General features: G+C 42.7%; 1 protein-coding gene across 1 annotated transcript in view; it reads right to left on the reverse strand.

Annotated features, from left to right (window-relative positions):
- WDR86 (WD repeat domain 86) overlaps positions 1-2,563 on the reverse strand; it is a 56,340-nt gene extending 53,777 nt beyond the window's left edge. The window contains exon 1 of the mRNA XM_070726462.1: positions 2,492-2,563. The gene's annotated coding sequence lies outside the window, so the exon portion shown is untranslated. The remainder of the gene's footprint in view (positions 1-2,491) is intronic.
- Between the last annotated feature and the right edge of the window lie 23,196 nt (positions 2,564-25,759).

A 25,759-nucleotide genomic window follows, 5' to 3' on the forward strand; every position in this document is an offset into this window, starting at 1 on the left:
GGTATCTGATGTTATACTGCTTAGCTTCACCTGCTGCTTCCTGTCCGATCCGAGTTTGCGGAGAGGGGCAGCATATAAATCCAATAAATCTAATCTAAATCTAATCTGTTAGGAAGCTTATGATCTATCTACAAGTGTGTTCAGGTACTGCTAGCTGATTCAGCTTAGTTAGAAGAATGTCCGGTATGATGGTATTGAATGCTGAGCTAAAGTCTACAAAGACCCTTGCGTAGATCTTTGAAGAATCAAGATGTTGTAGGAAGTAGTGCAGAGCATATTAACAGCATCATCGATCTATTTGCTTGGTATGCAAATTGCAAGGGGTCTAACAATGGATTCATGATGGTTTTCAAATAGGACATCAATAGCCTTTCCAATGTTTTCATAACTACAGATGTTAGAACAACAGGTAGTTGTCCAGTTCTTTGATGGTGGGCTTCTTCGGCTTTCAAAGACTTGTATGGAATTTGGGGAGCTGAAGTCCACAAGCCTTAATGTTGGCAAGGCTGGACAACCCTAAATGTCATTTTAAAAGGAAAACTTCTTTTTCAGGGTGGGATTTTTAATGGGGTGGCAGGGAAGAGTTCCTAGCAGCTCATATTGGCACCCAATCCAAACCTTTCCAAGCTCAATGTGGCTTCCTATTAAACCTGTTTAAGAGCATAAGTGACATGCTCTTATGTCCATTGAGAGCATATGCACCAATGACAAATTCCTTATGTGTCCAATCACACTTGGCCAATAAAGAATTCTATTCCATTTCATTCCATTCCAGCATTGGATTTAAATCAACGCACCCTGCTCCTCTTAGGTACATGGGTGTGCATAAGTGCACCAGCGTGCCTTCCATCCCATTGTAATGTTTCTTTATATTTTTTTTACTAGTATCATGTATATGAATATTATAGCATCTAATGTTTTTTCTTATTTTTCTTTTTAGTATCATGTATTAATAAATAATAAATATTATTATTATATCTTGACATACGTACTTGGATAAATAAATAAATGCATACATAAATAAACCTTTATTCCATGATCCTCGGCCAAATAGGTATGAGGGGGCTTTAAGATCCTCACATCTGGAAGGCACCAGATGTGGGAAAGCGAAACCCAACCTCAGCTTGGGGCCGAGATGGTCTTCGCATTGGGAGGGTAAGAGGAAGGGGAGAAGACAGGGAGAGGAGGAAGACCTTTCCCCTTCCACGGGGTTGCCCCCTGCCCACGTCTGGGCGATGTAGCTGAGCGCGTGCAGAGCCCGAAACCCTCCCCAACTTTGCGCCGCCGAGATTTCCCCCTACCCAAGACCACAAAGATGACCCCACTTTTTCTTGGGGGGGGGGGCCTACCCCACCCCCAGCCAGCCTTGGCTCGCTGCTTCCTCAACCCTGGAGGCGCCTTCCGCCCCCTCCCCTCGCCTCCCCGCGGCGGAGCAACGCCCCCAACCCAACCCCCGGCGACTTCGCCCGCTTCCTCGCCAGACGCGCAGCGCTCATTCCCAAAGACGCCCCCTCGCTTTTGTTTCTTTCTTTCCTCCCCCCCACCGGCGGGAAGGGGGGGGGAGATCCGGACGCCCACTCCCTCCCTGGTTTCTATCTTCCAGGCTTGCCATCCCCTTAGGACTCCCCCCTCCTCCCTGCGCATTCTCTCGCCACCTTCCCTCCTCACTTTCGCTGAGTGAGACGCGCCGCCGCCGCCGCCTGGCGCTCCCTTGGCACGCAACCGTTTCCACACGCGCGCACCTCCCCCGCCCCACTCCGCCCCGACCGCCGTATCTCCACGCGGGTGTAACACCCACGCGACCTTGAGAGACTGCCCTTGAGCGCGCGAGTAAAGGAACCCGCAGCCATACGCACGCACGGTTTTTTTTTCTTCTCGAAAACTCACCCAGTATTTGGTGAAAGTTCACTGCTTCGTTTAGATCTGGAATGCACGTACGCATGTTGCCACATTTCCCCTTCTTTTTCAGAGTGACAGTACCCCCTTATCTCCCCACCCCCAAATATCTCACAAGAGTATTTTCCCTACTTTTGGCTCCTTCAGTTTTCCAAGTGATTATATAGTTTGTAAGGACAACCACACATTGGTTGTGGGCTTCATATGCAAAGCCTACCTTGCAAAAAATGACTCCGTTTTGCTTCCAACTGCTCCAGAGCCTTAACTTCCTGGGAGGGGAGGCAGGGGCCAATTTACAAATGACCCCCGCCCCCCCTCCAACCTTCAAAAGAAAATCTACACGGCTTGTCTTTTTGAATGCAAACTGCCCAGGCACACCCCCCAAAACATAAAATATTAGAAAGCACAGCAATTTTCATCTTACAAAATTATTAATATTTAGGGGGGTGGGGGAGAGAGAATCCTGGAAAACCCAAATTCCAGAAAAGAAGCCAGTCTTAAAGAGTGATGAAACTCACTTCCTGGCGGATTATGATAACAAGACAAGAAAATGCAGCATGGAATGAGGGAAAGGAGGGGGGGAAGGAGAGGATACCTTGTTAGAATGGGTCTTGTCCGCAGCTTCTGTAATTCTCCAATCCTAACTCTGTAGATTGTTGGTTTGCTTTCTCCAGAAGATGATGGGGGAATGATCTTAAATCGGAATATAGTTTTAATTTGTTCGGCTGGCTGCTACGGCATCCCAGATGGAGGGGGATCCTGGATTTTTGTGCCTTCTTGTTTAAAAAAGTCTTCCTGCCTTTGTTTCCAGCTCTTAGCCACTCTGGCTGTGTTTGAAAGAGTTCCATCTGAATTCCCCACCCACCTCCATCTCTTTCGCTCTCTTTCCCCCCCAAACCTTTTTCCGCTTGTTTCTTACATTCATACCATTAGTTGTGCAAAGCATAACTTCTCCGTTTATTCACGCTCTGCAGGGGATCAAATACCACCCCTCCGATTATTTTCTACACGGTCCTAAAGAAAGCAGCATTTACAGCAGAGGAACGCCAGAAATTCAGGAGGCCCCGGCCAGTGCGGATTTCAGAAGAAAAAGGCCAATGTTGTAGACCTGCAACTTCCCCCCAGGACCTTGGAAGGATGAGACGGGACAGCGGAGAGTGAGGGGCTTGGCAGAAAGCGGGAGGTGACAAATGACGCAACACTTCTGCATTTATTAATAAGATCAACACTTTTCCGCATTCCGAATCTCAAGGCGAGTTATAGGTATCCCTTCACATTCAAGCACAACGGACTCCCCTCAAATTTCTGTTGTTAAGCAAGGCTGTTGTTAAGTGAGGTGTGTCCCGCTCTACGACCCTTTCGGCCACTGTTGTTAAGCAAATCACTGCAGTTGTTAATTGAATATGGTCATTATCCCCCGTTGGCTCTGCTTATGGAAAACTGGTTGGGAATACCGCAAAGCTTCTGCTCAGGCAATCTCACACTACTCACAAGAACCTACAAAACGTTTGCCAGACCCATCCTGGACTACTGCTCATCTGTCTGGAACCCATACCACATCTCAGACATCAACACCCTTGAAAATGTCCAAAGATATTTCACCAGAGGAGCCCTTCACTCCTCCACTCGAAACAGAATATCCTACGAAAATAGACTAACAATCCTGGGCCTAGAAAGCCTAGAACTACGGCGCCTAAAACACGATTTGAGTATTGCCCACCATAGTTCCCTCTAAGCGGAGCAGTGAGCAATCGCTCACTTAAAAATCATCAACTCAGAGTTTTCCAAACCTGCCCAGAAGCCGAGAGGGAAAGAGTGAGAGGGAAGGAGAGAGAGAGGGAGAGAGGAAGAGAGAGAAACAGATAGAAAAAAGAGAGGAAGGAAAAGAGAAAGAAAAAGAATGGGAGTAAGGAAGAGAGAAAGAAAATCAAAAACTAGTTTGAAACTAGCTCAACTATTTAAGTGGCATTTTGATATTGATAGAGTTGCCCTATTATGAGCTCACTGTTATAGACACACAGTACAGTATTTTATTTTGAAATTCTCTGAGGCAAAACAGGGTGGGTTTTTTATTTGTTTGTTTGTTTGTTTGTTTATTTAATATTTCTGTGCCGCCCAGTCCCGAAGGGACTGCCGCTCAGACACTATACTTTTCCGCCCAGCCCCCCCAAAAATTAGAGTGAACACTGTTGCCCACAAGATCATATGCTGCAACGTCCTACCGGTCAATGACTACTTCAGCTTCAACCGCAACAACACAAGCACACGCACCAGATTCAAACTTAATACTAACCGCTCCAAACTTGACTGTAAAAAATATGATTTCAACAATCGAGTTATCGAAGCGTGGAACTCATTGCCGAACTCAATTGTGTCAACCCCTAACCCCCAACATTTCTCCCTTAGACTCTCCACAATTGACCTCTCCAGGTTCCTAAGAGGCCAGTAAGGGGCGTACATAAGTGCACTGGTGTGCCTTTCGTCCCCTGTCCAATTGTCTTTCCTTTCTCTCATTTATCATATATATTTTCTTTCATATATCCTCTCCTCTAAGTTCACTTTACCCTTATATATATTACTACACGTCTATTTTTCTTCCTATGTATTTGTGTATTGGACGAATGAATGAATGAATAAATAAATAAATGGGCATCAGGTGAGCCTGAACCAGGGATGGATTGCTTCCGGCACAGTAGGTGACTGCGCACCAGTAGTGGCCGCCAGATTTCACAGTTTGAATGCGGACCGCTTCAGCGCCAATCCTATGGGCGCCACCATCTTTTTTCTTCAATTTTATGTATTTTTTGCTTCATGTGCACGCACAGAAGCAAACTCTTGCAAGGGAATGTGTGTGTGTGCAATTTCGGTGATTATTTGCTTACGTGCATACACAGAAGCAAAAAATCGCTAAAATCTCACACACATGTTTATCCCCTCACAAGATTTCAGTGTGTTTTGGCTTCCTACACATGTGTGAAAGCAAAAACACACTGTGGTGCACGCATGCACTCAAGACAACCACAGCGCACTGGTAACACCCGGTAATAGCAATCCATCCCTGTCCTGAACATGTAATTGTCATGAATGCATGCCAGTTTCCAAGTACCTGAATTTTGATCATATGAATGTAGGGATGCTGCAACACACCAGTTGTGTGTCACTTTCTTTAGGGCTGATGCGACTTTACTAGCGTGATTGGCTCAGGAATTCTGGGAGTTGAAGTCCACAAGTCATAGAAGAGCCAACTTTGCCTACCCCTGCACTAAATGGATGGCTGTGGAGGACAACCTGTGCAAAGATCTCCACAAGGAAAGGTCAAAATAATCAAGATGGCCTCTACAACAAAAGCAACCAAAACCACATCTTTTTTTTAATGCAACCGTTGTGGTGCATTGTAGGAATGGAGTGTGACTTTGGCTGCAGAGATGTGGCCCCTGTTTTAACCTCCTAAAAACACTCTTGGGGGAAAAATAAAAAATTGTTCCCATCATGGCAACCCTGTGAGGTAGATTGAACCCAGACTCACCTGATGGGTTTCTATCGGTCAAGAGTGAATTTGAATCTGGGTCCACACGCCACAGCATGCTCAGGCATGGATTATGGCTTGCAAACGATGCTGGTGAAGATCAGAAAACACACTTTGTGATGAACCAGAATGCATCAGAGAAACTTAAAAAACAGAAACCAAAATTATGGGATGCTTCCAGGGGTGGGCTGCTACCGGAACAGTTGGGATCGCTGATCCGGTAGCAGAAATGGTGATGCAGGTGCATCCCTGACACATGCACACATGCCCCTATGTGAGATTCAGCTTCTGCACATGCACAGAAACCAAATCTCTCACGGCATGCGCACCAATGCCAGATCCGCTCCTACCACTAGGAGTGTTCCGGTAATGTCGGCGGGCGGGCGGCCCTTCGCTGGATGCTTCAGATCAGAAGAGATTCAATATGTGACAGATTATTTCACCAATTGATTTAGAAGTGATGCTAAACCCAGGCATCTGGAACATACATTGCACTAAACCTAAGAGGGTCAAATCCAGGCTGAAAATATTCGAAGAGTCTCTAGGGGCAGCAATGATCATTTCATTATGTATTTACTGCCACCTAGTGACACAGAATATGGTGGCCCATATTTATACATTAGGAGCTGCATACCTTTACTTCACTATGAAACTGAACTCCTTGGCATGGAGTAGAATGTGTAAACTCACAGCGGTCTGGATGAGTCATGCCGACTGGCATTTGGAACAAAGTTATTTTCAGGTGGGGAGGGGGAGTAGAACATCTAACTCCTTGGCATCAGAGTGTATGAATAGTAATATAAGAAATCATTAATGGTATGATGGTCATTTTGTAAAATCCTTTCTTAGCAAGCACCTAGAAGCCAACTTTAAACAAGGGAGGCAGTGAGTCACGCCCGATTTTACAACCATGGTTCTTCGACAAATAACTGCATTTATTAAGTGAATCATATGAGTCTGGTTTTCTCTATTGATTTTGCTTGTCAGAAGCCAGAAAGGAAAGTCACAAATACCTGTATGATCACATGACCCCAAGATGCTGCAACCATTTCAAATGCCAATTGCCGAGTGTGGGCTTAGAGGTGTGGGGATATTGCAATGGACATCAATGTGAGGATTATTGATAAGTCACTTTTTTCAGCACCGTTGTAACTTCAATTGGTAGTAAGTCGAAAAGTACCCTACATTAAGCCATTATTTGCTTTATTATAGTTTTTTTTCAATCAAACTACATCACTCTTATATCTACAGTGGTCTGAGCGATACATTTAAAGCTTTGCTTGGTGCTATAACTACATATGCGTGGACATGGCTGCAGGAATCAGCGGAAAGATGTTAAGCTAAGTTAGTGAGCAGGACTAATGAAAGATCCATGTTCTTGGTTAGCTTACTTTGGGGACCCTGCTCTAGTTCTAACAAAATATGCTGAAAAGTCTACCATGACCTTAGTCCCGTTTCAACGATGTCCTCAGAGTAGGTCAAGAAGTTGAGTCAACAGCCTGGATGCTAGAATCAAACCTTTCCCTGGTCTTTATTTGCACTTTGCCTATAAAGCAGGCAAAGCTTCAACTGTACCATCATGGCAACCAGGGGTGGGTTCTACTGCTTGTTCACTCAGGGATGCACCTGAAGGCAAACAGCCCTCCCCCAGTGGGTCGACCTCTAGGGAGGCACAGAATGCCATGATTGCCACATCAAAATGAAGCAATGGAGAGAATTTTCTCAATGAGACGACCTCGGTTGAATCAAGATCACTCCTTTTATTGTATTTCACTTTTCCTGACATGTGGTACAGAATAACCAATTCGCGAACGCCACATACATTAAGCCATCCTCCAACTACCATTCACTCATGCGCTGTATAAGGCAACCTCCTCGTGACTTCCCTATAGATAATTAACGGAAGCTCCATTCTTTGCCTTTTCCTGGATTGTGTGTTTACTGGTGATTAGCAAAGGAATGAGAGTAAGGCATATATTTCCTTATATGGAAGTTAGCTTTAGGTTTTCTTCATGTTGTATATCAAGTTAATTATTTTCCACGTGGTCATGGATTCTGCAGCTTGCTTACTCAGCCTGGACTTTGCTGCCCCTTCATAGAGGAAGAATAAGGTTTATACAGCACCCATTAGGCTAAAACATCACTCTTCAGCAATATTCCATTCCAATGTTCAGTGCCTAAAAACCTATGATTACAACATGCGCCCAGTGAAGGGCTACCAAAATTTTTACTACCACACTGTGGGTGTGACTTATGCAGGATGCCCTGCATTTTCTTTCAACATCTTTCAGTGCAAATTTAGAGCTCTGGGTTAGAACTCCATTTTTGCTACCCCACTGTGTCCCCCCCTCTGGGTCTGGGCAGTAGCACACCCCTGGATGCACCGTAAGGGTGGGTGTACTTCACATGCGGACGCACACCCCTGTAGAACTAAAAAAACCTGTGCATGTGCAGAAGCAAAAAACAAGATGGCGGCGCCTATGGCGCTGCTGAGAGAACAGGCTTGGGGGCGTGGCTGGCTGGGGTCACTGCCGGTTCCAGCAATCCAGGCTGTCAAGTTATGAACTTGTCCGAACCGGTAGAAACCCACCTTTCAACAGCCCCATTTTCTCTCTGAAATATACGGGGCCCAGGAGAATATGACAGTGAAGTTAGATCCATCTCTATTATGACAGATCTGGAATGCATCCCGTCAATGATTCGAGAAAAGTGTGTCATAGATTCATGCATCCTGCCAGTTCTGTGTTATAATATATTTCACAAGAGGCAGAAATTTGGGGAACAGGCCACTTCTTTCAGCCTCCCTGAAATCTGGTGGTTTCCTATCGCTGATGGCTCCTTATGTCAAGTCCCCTCAAGTTTTCCAGTGGGATGTCTCCAAATGTCTTCGGACTACAACTCCCATGACGGCTAGTTTGGGGTATCAGTTAATGTAGTAGCCTAGAAACTAGGAGACAGTGAGTTCTAATCCAGGTTTAGGCCTGAAAGTTAGCTTTTGAATTTGGACCAATCACCTGGAGATGGCGAATTCTAGTTCCATCTTTGACATGAAAGCCAGCTGGGTAACTTGGGTCCAATCACCAGGAGACTGTGAGCTCTAGTCCTGCCTTGAAAGTGGCTAAGGATTGACTTTTGGGCTAATTGTTAGGAGATAGTGAGTTATAGTTCTGTCTCAGGCATGAAATCCATCTGGGTGACTTTGAGCCAATCACACTTCCCCAGCCTAACTCACCTCACAAGGTCGTTGTTACGGAGAAAACAGGAGGAGGAGGAAGTGCTATGTATTGTTGCCATCTTGACTTATACATGAATAAACAGAATAGAATAGAATTCTTTATTGGCCAAGTGTGATTGGACACACAAGGAATTTGTCTTTGGTGCACATGCTCTCAGTGTATATTAATTAATTAATTAATTAATTAATTAATTTGTTAGATTTGTATGCCGCCCCTCTCCGAAGACTCGGGGTGGCTCACAACAGCAATAAAAAACAATATAACAGTGGAACAAATCTAATATTAAAAACATATAAAACCCTATCATTATTTAAAAACCAAACAGCAACATTCATACCAAACATAAAACAAAGTATTAAAAAAAGCCTGGGGGAAAGGTGTCTCAACTCCCCCATGCCTGGCGGTATAAGTGAGTCTTAAGTAGTTTACGAAAGACAGGGAGGGTGGGGGCAGTTCTAATCTCCGGGGGGAGTTGGCTCCAGAGGGCCGGGGCCGCCACAGAGAAATCTCTTCCCCTGGGGCCCGCCAAACGACATTGTTCAGTTGACAGGACCTGGAGAAGGCCAACTCTGTGGTACCTTATCGGTCGCTGGGATTCATGTGGTAGCAGGCGGTTCCGGAGGTACTCTGGTCCAATGCCATGTAGAGCTTTAAAGGTCATGACCATGTATATAAAATAAAATACTGTATACATTTGTCAAAAATCATGAGATACAACACTTGATGATTGCCATAGGAGTCAAATAAGCAATGAGGAAACAATCAATATTGTTAACAATAATATTAATGATATTAATAAAAATCTTAAGGATACAAGCAACAAGTTATAACAAGCCATACAGTCATAAGTGGGAGGAAATGAGTGATAAGAAATTAGAAAAAACTAGTAGTAATAATAGTACAGACTTAGTAAATAGTTTGATAGAGTTGAGGGAATTATTTGTTTAGCACAAAGATAGCATAAAATATAATAAATAAATAAAAACCTGAGAACTATTGTCCCTGAACAACATCTGGAAGGCACTGGGATGCAGACATGAGGTAAATAGGATAAGGACAGCAAATGGAGGTTCTCAGTTTACCTCAGAGTTCAGAAGTTGAGCACATCTGGGCAAATATAATAACCTAGACTGGTTCATTAAGAGAGCTATTGTTTGCTCTATTATTGAATAACCTACAATTGACAGAGTTAAACTTTAAATAAACCAAATTAAGTCTTTTTCTGTGGCTATACCTGTGATGGCGACCTGTGGCACATGTGCCAGAGGTGGCATGTGGAGCCATATTGAAGGGCATGTGAGGCATTGCCCTATGTTAGCTCCAGTGCTCATGAGCATGTTGGCCAGCTGATTTTTGGTCTTGGATGAGACCGTTTCACCCTCCGGAGGCTTTAGGAAGCTTCCTGAAACCCCGCAGGGTGAAAAATGGCCAAATGGGCCATGGAAATGGAGGTTCGGAAAAACGGACTTCCAGTTTGCCCATTGTGCTGTTTTTCGCACTCTGGAGGCTTCAGAGAAGTTTCCTGAAACCCCGGAGGGTGAAAAATGGCCAAATGGGCCATGGAAATGGAGGTTCGGAAAAACGGACTTCCAGTTTGCCCATTGTGCTGTTTTTTGCACTCTGGAGGCTTCAGGGAAGCTTCCTGAAACCCCGGAGGGTGAAAAATGGCCAAATGGGCCATGGAAATGGAGGTTCGGAAAAACGGACTTCCAGTTTGCCCATTGTGCTGTTTTTCGCACTCTGGAGGCTTCGGGGAAGCTTACTGAAGCTTGCCTGTTTGCCCATTTGGCCATTTTTTCACCATTCCAGGCTTCAGTGAGTTCTATGCACATGTGCAGGGGCAGCACGGGGTGTGTGTGTGTGCATATGTGGGGGCCTACACTATGGAGCATCACATCCTTCCAAATCAAGTGGGATAAACATATATCCATCCTAAGATAAAATACAAGAAATAGTATAAGGGCAGACTAGATGGACCATGAGGTCTTTTTCTGCTATCAATCTTCTATGTTTCTATGTTTCTAAGTCAGCTCCTGTCTTGACTAGCATTTGGGAAAGCCTTAAAAATGCGCCTGTTTTCCTGGGTATGTTAGTTGAGAAGTTAATGGCACTTGTGACATATGTGCCCTCGAAGTGCTTCTTAATGCCATTGAGCAGCACTGTATTTTTATTGTTATTGGTTGTCTTTTGTTGAGATTTTGTTTAGTTTCAATTTAGGCAATGGGGGTGTCCCTCTGGTCTTCCTGCCAATCAGCTTAAAACTCTGTTGTGAGAATTGGTGCTAGACTTAGACTCATACAAAGCCAAAATGGAATAAATTGCACTACTATTTAGTATGATATGGGAGTTAGATCACAGGCACGCAATTTATTTTTCATCAGTTGTTTTGGTTCATATGAGGTATTGGGTTCACAGCTTGTAATTACCAGATATTAAAAGCTATATTAATGCTCATTCAATCAACCAAACAGCCACAATATTTCTTTATGAGAAATATGAGGAACTGTATTAAGGGGTCGCAGCATTAGAAAGGTTGAGAACTATTGTTCTAAGCCATTTTTTTACTCATCCAATGGCTCATACAAAGCCAAAATGGAATAAATTGCAATACTATTTAGTACGATATGGGAGTTAGATCACAGGCACGCAATTTATTTTTCATCAGTTGTTTTTGTTCATATGAAGTACTGGGTTCACAGCTTGTAATTACCAGATATCAAAAGCTATATTGATACTCATTCAATCAACCAAAGAGCCCCAATATTTCTTTAGTTATTGACTACCAAAAGCTTCAGATAACATTCTCCTCCTCTCTGGACAGCCAACAATATTAAAAGTGACTTTATATTTGAATTTCAGAGAGTGAACCCAGAGTACCCTTGATGATTTGGCTTCTTTCTGGTTGTTTGTATTCAGCCTCCTATAACAAGTTTCAGTTGTACTTGGATTAAAATGAAAGAAAATCCAAAAGTGCCATTTGATCCTGTACTGTTTTCTTTTCAGGATGCAAATAGCTTTGATTTTTTTAAAAAAAAATGATTTATATTTAATAAGTAAACATCTGCATTAGTTTTTATAAAGAGAAGAGAAAAGCTAATGATGCTTCTGTTGGAATACACATATTGTAAGTACACACACAAACACACAAAATGTATATGTATATATATATAAAATAAACTCTAGGGAACCCAAAAACATTTTCATTTTGTTGTAGGAAATCAAGGCTTTAAGACTCTTATAAGCAGATCAAAACAAAATGAGAACAATTCATGCAATTAACTTTTTTTAGGAGATTAGTGTTATCAGGTCATCCAGCTGCCTAGGAAAATGGCTATTTTAAACCCACACATCTGGAGGTCAACCCTGTTGAGGTGGGTCTTCCCATAACTCTCATTTATTTTTTGTTTATTATTGCTGTGAGCCGCCCCGAGTCTACGGAGAGGGGCGGCATACAAATCTAAGAAATAAATAAAATAAATAAATTTATTTCCAAGTTGCTTTTAGAAAGATATAAGTTCCCAATAAAGGAGAATATTTGTGGGCCGAGAATTGAAATAAAGGGTCCCATGCAATGAAGGGCTACCAATTTTTTTACTATCACACTGTGGGCATAGCTTATGCAGGATGCCTTGAATATTTTAAAACATCTTTCAGGGAAAATTGGGTGCTCTGGGGTGGAGCTCTATTTTCATTATCCCACTGCGTGTCCCCCCCACCTTCCGGGAAGTAGCCCACCCCTGGTCCCCTGGTGCAGTGGTAGGTTTCACTTACTTTTGTGAAGGGTTTGGGAATGGGAGCGCGCAGGAGCGCTAGTGCGCTTTGTGCGCATGCAACACTTCTGCACATGCGCAAAGCATTTTTGATGACGCCCACTACTGGTTCGCTTGATCTGGGGTGATCCACCACTGCCTTTGTGCTCTCTGAGATTGCTTGTTTTCTTGCAGACATTCATGAACTGGGAGAGCCATGTTAACAAGATTAGCCCATGAGTAGGCATAGAAAGTGAATCAGCCAATTGGAGCTAACCTCTTCTGAGTCTGTGCCGAGAATCAAAATTAAGGCTGGGCGTGGCTCCAGGTCCACACTTTGTGCTCTCTCATTCTGAACTCTGCTGAAATGAAACTAACTGTTCTGTGCTGTCTGTACCTACTTGAAGAACAACTTTGCTAATGGTATCATAAATTCATCTGTTACTATGTTTATAAAGAAGTTTATGAATCCGACTGAATCAGTCATGTGTATGTGCTTCTGGTTTTGATTTTTGCAACAAATTAATAATTTCATTATCCAAACTAGGTAACATTTCATTACTCAAATATAGGAAGATCATCAGGACTAGCATTGATGATGTTACCTAGTTTGGATAATGAATTATCTGCAGAAAAACAAGAAAGCTCAGAAAGCACCAAATATACAAATATATCTCTACCTAAGAACGCCTCTACTTATGAACTTTTCTAGATAAGAACCAGGTGTTCAAGTGTTTTTTTCCCTCTTCTCAAGAACCACTTTCCAGTTAAAAACCCAAGCCTCCGAAATTGTAACCAGAAAAGGCACGGAGAAGCCTCCATGGGGCCTCTCTAGGAATCTCCTGGGAGGAAACAGGGATGGAAAAGGTGGGGAGAAGCCTCCATGGGGCCTCTCTAGGAATCTCCTGGGAGGAAACGGGGAAGGAAAAGGTGGGGAAAAGCCTCCATGGGGCCTCTCTAGGAATCTCCTGGGAGGAAACGGGGCTGCCACCCTCCCTGTGGTTTCCCCAATCACAAGCATTATTTGCTTTTACTTTGATTCCTATAGGAAAACTGGTTTCTTCTTATAAACTTTTCTACTTAAGAACCTGGTCACAGAACGAATTAAGTTCGTAAGTAGAGGTGCCACTGTACCTCGGAGATATAAGAATTGAACAACTACAGACATGACAGCTGTCAGAGCCTCCATACCCCGGAATTACGGTGTATACTTTTTATGACACTGAGGGCAGTGAAGGGCTGTCCATTGCTGGCGCTACTGGTGTTCTCCTAACAATGGGTACAGGCGCGTCTGGCATGCGCACATAATGGTGCAAGATTTGGCTTCTGTGCATGTGCAGAAAGCAAAGTGTCGCATGAGGACGCTCATGTGTGTGAAATTTTGCTGAAGCACGTGGACATGCACGGAAGCAAACTATACACACACACCCAAAAAATTGCAAAATTTCATGTGCACGAGTGTCCTCGCGTGAGATTTTGCTTCCTGTACATGTGCAGAAGCTGAATCACACCTGGCCACGGGTGTGCATGCGTCGATAATGTGGAGATGCATGCTATCATTCGAGTCTAACCTTCTGGTCCCAGAGCTGGGGAGCATGCAGTAAACAGGGAATTTCTCATGTTTTCATCACACAGCAAGCCTTAGGAAATTCCTATGTGCTTCAGAGAATATTCCTGTCTAATATAGTGTTAAAAAGAAGTTTCAATTCTGGTAAGACAGATTTCATTGTAGTTCAAGCTCAACAGCTGTGCTCATTTTCAGCTCTGCTGCTATTTGTTAGATTTGCCTCCCCCGATTTTAGCATCCTTCAGAAGTGTTCAGACTTCCATAGCCAGAATAGTCACCACTGAGAATTTTGGGAATCAAACTCTGTGGAGAAGGATGGTTTAGCTTGAGACAGTAAGGGAAGGATTTGGCAAAATTCCCATTCATGCTGTATTCATACAACATATTAATCATACATTCTTATCTAGTTGCTACAAAAAATAATCTGTTTTGGAATATGGATGTTGTGGAAACCAGAGTAGAATATTAGTTGAATTCTAAATATTCAGAACTTTGGTTTCATGGTTTTGGCCATCATTTTGACTTTTTTTAAAAAAAAAATCCCGTGATTTAAATTAAGCAGCAGATAAAGGAAAAAGAGGGATTCCATAAAGCATCAGTTATGATTAGTGATGGGCCAACCCAACAGTGTTCGGGTTTGGCAAGTTCGGATGAACTTTACGCAAAATTCGGACGAACCCGAACTGAACCCGAACTCGAACCAGAACGGGGAATCCCTCCCATGAACAGATTCCGGGGGTGGAGCTTTGACGTCACCGGCAGGTTGCTAAGGACGCCAAGGTGATCACTTCCTGGATTCCATGGAATCCAGGAAGTGATCACCTTGGCGTCCTTAGCAACCTGCCGGTGACGTCAAAGCTCCGAACACCGAACACGACCTTGAACTTTGCCCAAAGTTTGAAAAAATTTCAAGTTCGTGTTCGGCATACCAAACACCGCAAAATTCAGCACGGACCCGAATTGTGCGGGTTCGGTTCGCCCATCATTAATTATGATTCTTATATCAGAAAGAATATTGGATCCTCTCTTGGCTTAAGCAACCTTCCATCTTCTCTGAGTTTTTAGAATAAATTCATAATAAAAGCCACAAAATACTTTTGACAATTACTTGGTTACCACCTTTTCTCCTGGCATAATATTTTCTTTGCCACCTTTTCTTTCCTTGTTCCTAAGTAGGGGGAGGCAATAAATCTCCATTTGCTATATATTCAGTTGACTCTCAAAAGTCCACAAAAGATATATCTTTCATCTGATTTGAAATCAGTCTTCTCCAGCTTGTCCTTTGCAACCCAAAATAAAATAAATTACTCTAAGTGTTACTCTAAGACAGATGCTTTCCTATTGACAGTCATTATTATAAATAAAAATAAAATAAAATAAAAATACATTTCCATATTGAGATTCCAAACACAGATTGATGCCAACTGTAAATTAGAAGACATTTTTACTCACAAAGCCCCATCTTCATTCTTCCTGGGCTATTTACATTACTCCCAATTACAGGAAATACAGGAAGGAAATAATTTAATGTCACTATTCCAACTAATGGTTTTTACCTTTGCATTATTAACCCAATTAAGGCAAGAGCTGCATTAAATTGGACATTAGTGCCCTCTTTCATGGATACCCAGTTTTTCTCTGCTGTTAGTAAATTCTGAGCTAAGTACCTTTCTGTTTCATTAATGAAGTTAGTGTAGATGTTCTTATTTTAAGGTGTCTTAAATATTAACAGCTAACATGCAAAAGGAAAGCAATTCCTTTTAGCATAATAAAAGCATTGTGCTGTTTTGCAGCTTTGCTGTGCTATCTGAAACCTATGGCAATATGTTCTTTAAAAAAATTGAGCTCAAGTTTTAACATTCAGGAGAAATCTTTTTGATTCCAACTAATAACCTTCCTGTGAACCAAGCTATTTTATGTTTGAAATAAAGGCTCGAGAAAATAGTCAATGAAAGGTTTGCAGGTAGTCCTCACTTAGTGACTGCAATTGGAACTGGTAACAGTCACTAAGTAGGTGCGATTGTAAACAATCACATGGCCACACCTGATTTATGATAGCAGCTCATCGATTCTGGATGAGGTCATTAAGCAAATCAACATGAGTTGTTAAGCGCAACTTCCTTGTGACCTCAACTTAGTTCCTGCCAGCTTTTTGATTGCTTCTGCATGTCAGAAGCCGGAAGCAACAGCTGTAAATGGTGATCATGTGGCTATGGATGCTGCAGCTGTCATAAATATGTGTTGTTTGCCAAGTGCCCAAGTTGTAATCACATGAGTGCAGGGACATTGCAATAACTCATCTTCTAAATCTTGTTGTAAGTGTCCTTATGCAGCACTGTCATAACTTTGAACAGTTACTGAATGAATGGGTGGTAAATAGCAATAGCACCTAGACTTGTATGCCACTTCACAGTGCTTTACAGCCCTCTCCAAGCAGTTTACAGAGTCAGCCTATTGCCCCCAATAATCTGGGTCCTCATTTTACCTTGGAAACATGGAAGTCTGAATCAACCTTGAGGTGGTCAGGATCGAGCTGCTGGCAGTCAGCGGAATTAACCTGCAATACTGTATTGTAACCACTGCATCACCATGACTCTTGAGGATTATATAAACCAATGTTTCCCAACCTTGGCCACTTGAAGATATTTGGACTTCAACTCCCAGAATTCCCCACTGGCTGGGGAATTCTGGGAGTTGAAGTCCAAATACTTTCAAGTGGCCAAGGTTGGGAAACACTGATATAAACTGTATGTAAAGTGGCTGGGAAATTCTGGAGGTTAATGTCTACACTTCTTCAAGTTTCCAAACTGCCTGGGGAATTCTGGGGGTGTGACATCTACACCTTTCAAAGTTGCTAATATGCAGAGTTATGGATCTAGAAGAGCTGTGAAGAATTTCCAGATCTTAAACCCTCATTGACCATCGGAAGCTGACCAATCTCTGTCCCCAGGATCCTCACAATCTAAAATCTTCCTGAGAGAGGCGACAAGGTCAATGATGGTGAAGAATGGAGCTTTCTGTCTTTTCAATGTATTAGAGTTTTTAATGAAGTTGGAAAAGAGGATAAACAAGGACAATTGAAAACTCACTCTTCTCTGTAAGAGCTCAATGGATCCAGGAGAGTTCCCGGTCTCTGCACGGAACATTCAGATCTCATGTCACAACTCAATTTGGAAAAAAAATGTTGTTGTTGTTTATTGGATTTATATGCCGTCGCCCCCTCCGAGGACTCGGGCGGCATACAGCATATTAAAAAAAATACAAAATCAGAAATCCAATATTAAACTAAAACTAACAATCTAAAACCCCAATTTAATTAATCCAGTCATTTCTAGCAGACCAAACATACATTCCATTTAACATACATTCATTCATAGGAGGGGCTGATGACTAATATCCCCAGGCCTGTCAGCACAAGTGTGTCTTCAGACTCTTACAGAAGGCAAGGAGGGTGGGGGTAGTGCGAATTTCCGGGGGGAACTGATATCAGAGGGTCGGAGCCCCCACAGAGAAGGCTCTTCCCCTAGGCCCCACCAAGTGACACTGTCTAGTTTAGTTTAGTTTATTTAGATTTGTATGCCGCCCCTCTCCGAAGACTCCGAGCGGCTAACAACAATGAAGAAAACAATGTAACAAATCTAATATTAAAAAGTAATCTAAAAACCCCCAATTTAAGAGACCAATCATACCAACAAGCATACAATGTATAAATTCTATAAGCCTAGGGGGAAGGGAGAAAAAATTTTCAATTCCCCCATGCCTGACGACAGAGGTGGGTTTTAAGGAGCTTGCGAAAGGCAAGGAGGGTGGGGGCAACTCTGATATCTGGGGGGAGCTGGTTCCAGAGGGTCGGGGCCACCACAGAGAAAGCCCTGCTCCTGGGTCCCGCCAAGTGACATTGTTTAGTCGACGGGACCCGGAGAAGGCCAACTCTGTGGGACCTAACCGGTTGCTGGGATTCGTGCAGCAGAAGGCGGTCCCGGAGATATTCTGGTCCAATGCCATGAAGGGCTTTATAGGTCATAACCAACACTTTGAATTTGTCTAGTTGATGGGACTTGGAGAAGGCCAACTCTGTGGGGTCTAACCGGTCGCTGGGACTCATGCAGCAGAAGGCAGTCCTATAAGTAATAAATATCCATAACAAGCCACCCTCCATGGAAGAATTATTTGCAAAAATGAGGGAGGTTAATTAAAACATGTTCTAGATGTGCTAAATCATCATTCCTTGTCTACACCGAAAAATGGCTAATTCATAAGCATCCTGTTTTCATTTGTGACAGACCAATGGTGGATTACTTCCAGTTCGGCCCGGTTCTAAGAGCCGGTAGTGCCAGCAGTGGGAGGCTCCGCCCACTCACCTGGGGCTCCTCCCACCTACAGAAATGTTGCGGGCGCAGTTGCGGGCGCGCACACACCGGCAGCAAAAGGTTCTAGAACCCACTGCTGTTGGAGACTCAATCCCCTTAGTCTGCTGGGTGCATTTTCAACTCAGCTATGGTAAGCTGATGATCTATTTTGCACTTAAATAAAGGTATATATGTGTGTGAATGTGTGTGTGTGGAAGAGGAAGGGAGGGAGAGACTCCATAATGATATTATCTAACTGCAGATAGATGAAAACAGAAATCTTCTATGTATTTTCTTTAACCATCTGGTTTGGAGCAGACAGTCCTCCAGCTCAATTTACACAGGGTAATCTTGTGGTTTTGTTCTGGCAAACAGGAAGTGCAACTCTGAGCTCTCTGGTTTCAAGGGAAAACAGGAGAGCCATGGTTATGTAGTTAGAATTTTGTCAAGCAAGCAAAGGCCTGCACGGACTATGACAGCGCTTGTCCCTTCCTCTTGTGCTAATAATAATCATTATGCCCCTAACCCAGTGTTTCTCAATTATTTTGTTTTACACCCCGCCCAATTCTCCACTGGTACAATTGTTTGCAATATTCGGCACGTTTTTGCTGAAAAAAATCAAGTGGCTTATCGACGTGATTGGGGTGTAATGTGTTTAAGTGACGCCTTAATTTATTGGCTTCATGCTGTCCGCTGTCAACATTTTTAGACCCAGTAAACATCCCGGTCTTTCCTCGTCTCCCACCATAGTCACAGTGAAGCCAAGCGCTACATATGTCCAGTTCCACATACAAAGAGAGGTTGATGGAACTGAGCATGAATAGTCTAGCAAAATGGAGGTCCAGAGGGGACATGATAGCAGTATACTGATATTTGAGGGGTTGCCACAGAGAGGAAGGGGGTCACACTTTTTTCCAGGACATCAGAGGGACAGACCAGGAGCAACGGATGGACAGAGAGAAGTGGGTCAGACTGTTACCCAACGCACCAGAAGGTCAGAGAAGGAATAATGGGTGGAAGCTGACCAAGGAGAGATTCAACCTGGAAATAAGGAAGAACTTTCTGACAGTGAGAGTGGTCAAGCAGTGGAACGGCCTGCCAGCGGAGGTTGTGAATGCCCCATCACCAGTGTTCCCTCTAATTTTTTTGGAGGGTGGGCGGAAAAGTATAATGTCTGAGCGGCAGTCCCTTCGGGACTGGGTGGCACAGAAATAATAAATAAATAAAATAAATAAATAAATAAATAAATAAATAAATAAATAAAAAACCCACCCTGTTTTGCCTCAGAGAATTTCAAAATTAAATACTGTACTGTGTGTCTATAACAGTGAGCTCATAATAGGGCAACTCCATCAATATCAAAATGCCACTTAAATAGTTGAGCTAGTTTCAAAGTAGATTTTGATTTTCTTTCTCTCTTCCTTACTCCCATTCTTTTTCTTTCTCTTTTCCTTCCTCTCTTTTTTCTATCTGTTTCTCTCTCTTCCTCTCTTCCTCTCTCTCTCCTTCCCTCTCACTCTTTCCCTCTCGGCTTCTGGGCAGGTTTGGAAAACTCTGAGTTGTTGATGATTTTTAAGTGAGCGATTGCTCACTGCTCAGCTTAGAGGGAACTATGCCCATCACTCGACACATTCAAAAGAAAATTAGACTGTCATCTTGCTGGGGTGGTGTAGTATTTCCTGCTTGAGCAAGGGGTTGGACTTGATGACCTGCAAGGTCCCTTTCAACTCAAATAAATAAATAAATAAACAAACTTTGTCCTATTTCCTCATCTTAGCTTTCGGGAGACTGACGTTTGTCTCATTGTCTCCGTCTCTCTCCTCCTTTCTTTTCATCCCTGTTAAATATTTTTCCATGGTGTCTCTTAAGGGTTTGTTATCTGCACTTCATATCTCCTGCTCTGTGCTGTGTGCTATTGTTAGGTGCAAAAACCCCGCTACTTTCTGTGGCAAAAAAGCCCAACCACATTTACCGGGCTCACACGCCCCCCCCTGTGTTCTGTCGGGCTCTCTGGTAGACTCCTCCCAAAAATTCACAGGTACAAATTTCAGACACACACACACACACACACGTTTGAAAATTCAAAACAATGTTCTTTATAATGAAAATGCACTTAACCTAAGCCCTCTTTTTGTATAGCAAAGAGCACTGTCTCCAAACAAACTGGATAAATGGTACCTCTGGTTAAAAAAAAGGAATTATCTAAAAATTACCCATCAAGAAAAATATCCAACAAAAACAACTTGAAAAAATAGCAATTTACATCACAAATCATAACATCAAACCGAAACAACAAACTGTAAACATCGATCGACACGAACTCCAACTTTACAAAGAAAATAAACCCCTAAATGAATTATATATATTGGCACTAAAAACTACATTCAAAACATATCGATAAAGCCTTAGGGTAAAACACACCAACTACGAGCTCAAACTACAGGCCGCAAATCATGAAAGACCCAGCTCTAACGCTGGTTTTCGCTTCTCTATCCCCCCCTCCTTCTTCTCCCTATCCCCCTTCCTTCTATATCTACTTCCCTCCCTTCACAAACCCCTTCTCCCACTCCCCAATTACTACATAAGTAGAGTGTAAAAAAATGTACAATATGCATATCTCTTTTGTCTTTCTGTATTTTGTTTTTATTGTATATATTTAATAAATTTATTTTTTAAAAAAAAGAAAATTCAAAACAATGTTCTTTATAATGAAAATGCACTTAACCTAAGCCCTCTTTTGGTATAGCAAAGAGCACTGTCTCCAAACAAACTGGTAATTTGTACAAGTCCCTTATCAGTTCTGTGATACTTAGCTTGCAGCTGTGAGGCAATTCACAGTCCTTCTTCTTTCACAAAGTGAAACACACTTTGCTCTGGTTTAGTTTCAAAGCGGGGAAAAAACAGCACACAAAAAGTCAAAATCAGTAAAGCAGTCACGAAACACAACGATCAGATAATCCTCCACAATGGCCAAACCCACAGGCTGCTCTTTATAGCAGCCTCACTAATTACCACAGCCCTACCCAACCACAGGTGGCCTCATTTTCTTTGATAATACTCTCTCAGTTGTTGTTGCCTATGCATTGCTCTCCGCATGCGTGGCTGTATCATTAACTCTTGTTCTGAATCCAAGGAGGAGCTAGATAATTGATCTCCTCCTGAGCTGTCTGCCACACTCACCTCCTCCCTGTCACTCATGTCTTCTTGGTCAGAGGAGCCTTCATCAGCAGATTCCACCGGGGGCAAAACAGGCCTGCAGCATGTGGATGTCTCCCCCACATCCACAGTCCTTGGGGCAGGAGCTGGGCCAGAGCTAACCACAACACCTTGGTACTGCTCCAGACCGCCCCCCCAGGAGGGCCGGCTCCACTATTTGAGAAACACTGCCCTAACCCATTCATCCCCTAAATCAGAGGTGGGGAACCATGGCCTTTTTATGAATGGGACTTCAACTCCCTTACTGGATCCGAAATTCTGGGAGTTGAAGTCCACAAGTCATAAATGGGACATGGCTCCCCAACTGTGGCCTGAATTAATATTCTGTATTGTGTTGATCTTCTTCAATTTCAAGTGGACACGGAAAAAATTACATTTGAAATCCAGGGATTAAGTCTGCTTGGCAGATGTCCCTGTTACATGGCCTTCAACTTTGTAATTTTTCCATGGTGCATAGTATCCAGCCAACGGTGACAGGAAGTCCTTGATTTACAATAGGTCATTTAGTGACCTTTTTAAATTTCAGCAGTATTGGAAAAATAAAAGACTTTTTTCACAGATTACAGAATACGGATTACAGATTGTTACGAGTTGGAAGGGAACTTGTAGGTCATCTAGTCCAACCCCCCGCTCAAGCAGTAGTCTCTACATCATTTTGGACAAATGGCAGCCCAATCTCCCTTTGAAAAGTTCAAGTGTTCGACCTCTCAAAACCTCTGCAGATAAGTTATTCCACTGGTTGATCGCTCTCATTGTCAGAAAGTTCCTCCTTATTTCCAGGTTGAATCTCTCCTTGGTCAACTTCCATCCATTATTCCTTCTCTGACCTTCTGGTGCGTTGGGTAACAGTCTGACCCACTTCTCTCTGTCATAGCCCCTCAAGTATTGGAAAACTGCTATCATGACTCCCCTGGTCCTTCTCTTCACTAAATTGGCCATGCCCAGTTCCTGCAATCGTTCTTCGTATGTTATAGTCCCCAGTCCCCTCATAATCCTGATTGCTCTCTTTTGCATTTTCTCTAGAGCAATGGTTCTCAACCTGGTGTCGGAACCCCTTTGGGGGCCAAACGGCCGTTTCATAGGTTACCTAAGACCATGGAAAAAGACAAATTTCCCATGGTGTTAGGAACTAAAGCTTCTATTCTGACACCTTGGAACATATTTATACAATCCGACCAGTCAGGAGTTTACAGTGGGGCTGTCCCTTGACCTTCCTGCCAATCAGCTTAAAACTCTATTGCGAGAATTGGCACTAGACGTATGATTGGGGGTCACCACAATATGAGGAAATGTATTAAGGGGTTGTGGCATTAGAAAGGTTGAGGACCACTGGTCTAGAGTTTCAATGTCTTTTTTATAATGTGGGGACTAATGATTGCTGCTGCCTGCCCAGGGTCATGTGATCAAAATTCAAATGCTTGTCAATTGAGCCATATTCTTGACAAGGTCCTGGGGTCGTGGGATCATGTTGCCCCAAATTTACTTGGGAAGACTTCAATTCTCAGATTGATAAAAGGAGAATACAGTGGTACCTCATCTTACGAATGCCTCTTCTAACGAACTTTTCGAGATACGACCCCGGTGTTTAAGATTTTTTTGCCTCTTCTTCCTAACTGTTTTCAGCTTACTAACCCAAGCCGCTGCAGCTGGGATGAAGGAATTTCTTTTTTTTCCCTTTTTTGAAGAAAGAAAAGGGAGGGGCGGCTTGGAGGGAGAGTTTGCACTTAAAAAAGTAGGAGAACAGCGTGCTTGCACAGGCACTGAAAGGGTGTCTTTTGAAGAAAGAAAAGGGAGGGGCGCCCCCCTTGCCTTTCTTCCTTCCCACTCACCCTTTAGCCTAGCCTTGCTTCTTCCACCCGCCCCCTTTAGCTGCTCCTCCCTGCCATCTGTTCGCCTCCCTTCTAAAGTTTGGGATTTTCCTGAAGGATTTGCGCTCATTATTTGCTTTTACATTGATTCCTATGGGAAACATTGTTTCGTCTTACGAACTTTTCACCTTACGAACCTCCTCCTGGAACCAATGAAGTTCGTATCATGAGGTACCACTGTACTAAAGTCTAGTATGTATCTACCACAGGGGAATCCTAAAAGTTCTAAGCTAAAGTATCACCTGAAATTAATTTTGGGGGATGCATAGAGAACTGCACCTTGTTCTTGATTGAGTGGAGAAGGCACAAGAGGGAACTGACAGCAGGTGTTGTAAATTCAGATCTAATCTGGAAATTGGAATGTGCCAGTTGACCATCCAACCCATGGGAAGAACTACCGTGTTTGTTTCCATACCAATTAAAGAGACACTTTGTAGCTTCAGGTTGAACTTTGGGGGTCCTTGGTGCTTTCTGAGCATCAAGCTGAATTTTTTTTGCACACTTTTCATTACTCAACTAGGCAACGTCAACAGTGCTTGAAGGGAATGGTCTTTGCTTTCTCGCTATATATTAGTGACTTGTCAGCATTGGTGGCCATGTTCTTGATTGTTCCTTGATTAAGCTTTTGTTTACTGCTTCAAGCAGTACCAATACCCAGTCGAGGAATACCCACTCATCAAGCAGTGAACCCCACTCTTTTCTACCATTGATGGTTATCTACTTGTGTAATGTATAAGGAATAGAAGAGACCCATCCTAGACTACTGCTCATCTGTCTGGAACCCATACCACATCTCAGACATCAACACCCTTGAAAATGTCCAAAGATATTTCACCAGAAGAGCCCTTCACTCCTCCACTCGAAACAGAATATCCTACGAAAATAGACTTACAATCCTAGGCCTAGAAAGCCTAGAACTACGACGCCTAAAACACGATTTGAGTATTGCCCACAAAATCATATGCTGCAACGTCCTACCGGTCAGCTTCAACCGCAATAACACAAGAGCATGCAACAGATTCAAACTTAATACGAACCGCTCCAAACTTGACTGTAAAAAATATGATTTCAACAATCGAGTTACCGGACTCAATTGTGTCAACCCCTAACCCCCAACACTTCTCCCTTAGACTCTCCACGATTGACCTCTCCAGGTTCCTAAGAGGCCAGTAAGGGGCGTACATAAGTGCACTGGTGTGCCTTTCGTCCCCTGTCCAATTGTCTTTCCTTTCTTTCACCTATCTTATATATTCTCTTCTTTTCATATATCCTCTCCTCTAAGTTAACTTTCACCCTCATATGTATTACCACATGTCTATTTTTCTTCCTATGTATTTGTGTATTGGACAAATGAATGAATGAATGAATGAATGAATAAATAAATAAATAAATAATAAAAAGTTCAGAGTTGAACTGGTGGATTGACCTTGGTGCTATCTGAGCTTGGTTGATTTTTTTGCAAATGTTTCATTACCCAAACCAAGTAACATCACCATCCATTTTTCAGGAAGCCAAGATACTACCAGGGTACTGTCAACGTTCTACAAAGGATGCCAACTCTCAATTCATTTGTACTTAATATGGCATGGCATGTACCAGCTGGAACAAAAAGATTGGATTTTCTGCTTTTCCATAATAGATCCATTATTTAATTAACCCGGACAGAATATAACACAACCCAAATTTGGGGTGCTAATCACAATGCAGTTGACTTAACCATCATTTCAAAATCATGAACGTTTCTTCAAACGTTACAAGAAAAAGATCAAATTGAAAGCACAGACACTCTGTTTACAATAGCATTGCTACAACGGCATTGCTCAGAATGGGAAACAGGCAGGTTTTTATATATCTGTGTGAAAGTTTATATACTAACAGCTCTTCTTCCAATGGCAAAGAAACTTTTTTTTATTATTATTATTATGAAAGTACCCTTTGATATTTCAGAACTGATAAAAGCAGGGCTTATAAACATGAGTCCTATTTTTGATGAATATTATTGCAGGTTCAGATGACCCCAATGTTATTTCTTGTGAGAAGCCAAGATAATCACGTCCCACTGTGCAAGTATCAGCACTTTTCACTCTCTGCATGCTTATATTTCGGAGAAATTGCTTTTCTGGAAACTGATCACGTGGCCAGGCAGTTCAGTGCAACAGCAGAAGCAGGATCAGGCAAGATTGCATTAGGCTCCAAAATTTTTGTTTTTTCTTTCTTTCTTTTTTGTCTCCAACTTTCTGGTGGAGAATCTTGATATATATCTTTTTATAAAGTGTACTTTAAGTGGTAAACGGAATTACCGCTTGTCACCTAATTATTTCCAGAAGGGATTGATTTGCTATTAATCAGATT

The sequence above is a fragment of the Erythrolamprus reginae genome, chromosome Z (genome assembly GCF_031021105.1).
Source record: "Erythrolamprus reginae isolate rEryReg1 chromosome Z, rEryReg1.hap1, whole genome shotgun sequence".
Classification (NCBI taxonomy): Eukaryota; Metazoa; Chordata; class Lepidosauria; order Squamata; family Dipsadidae; genus Erythrolamprus; species Erythrolamprus reginae.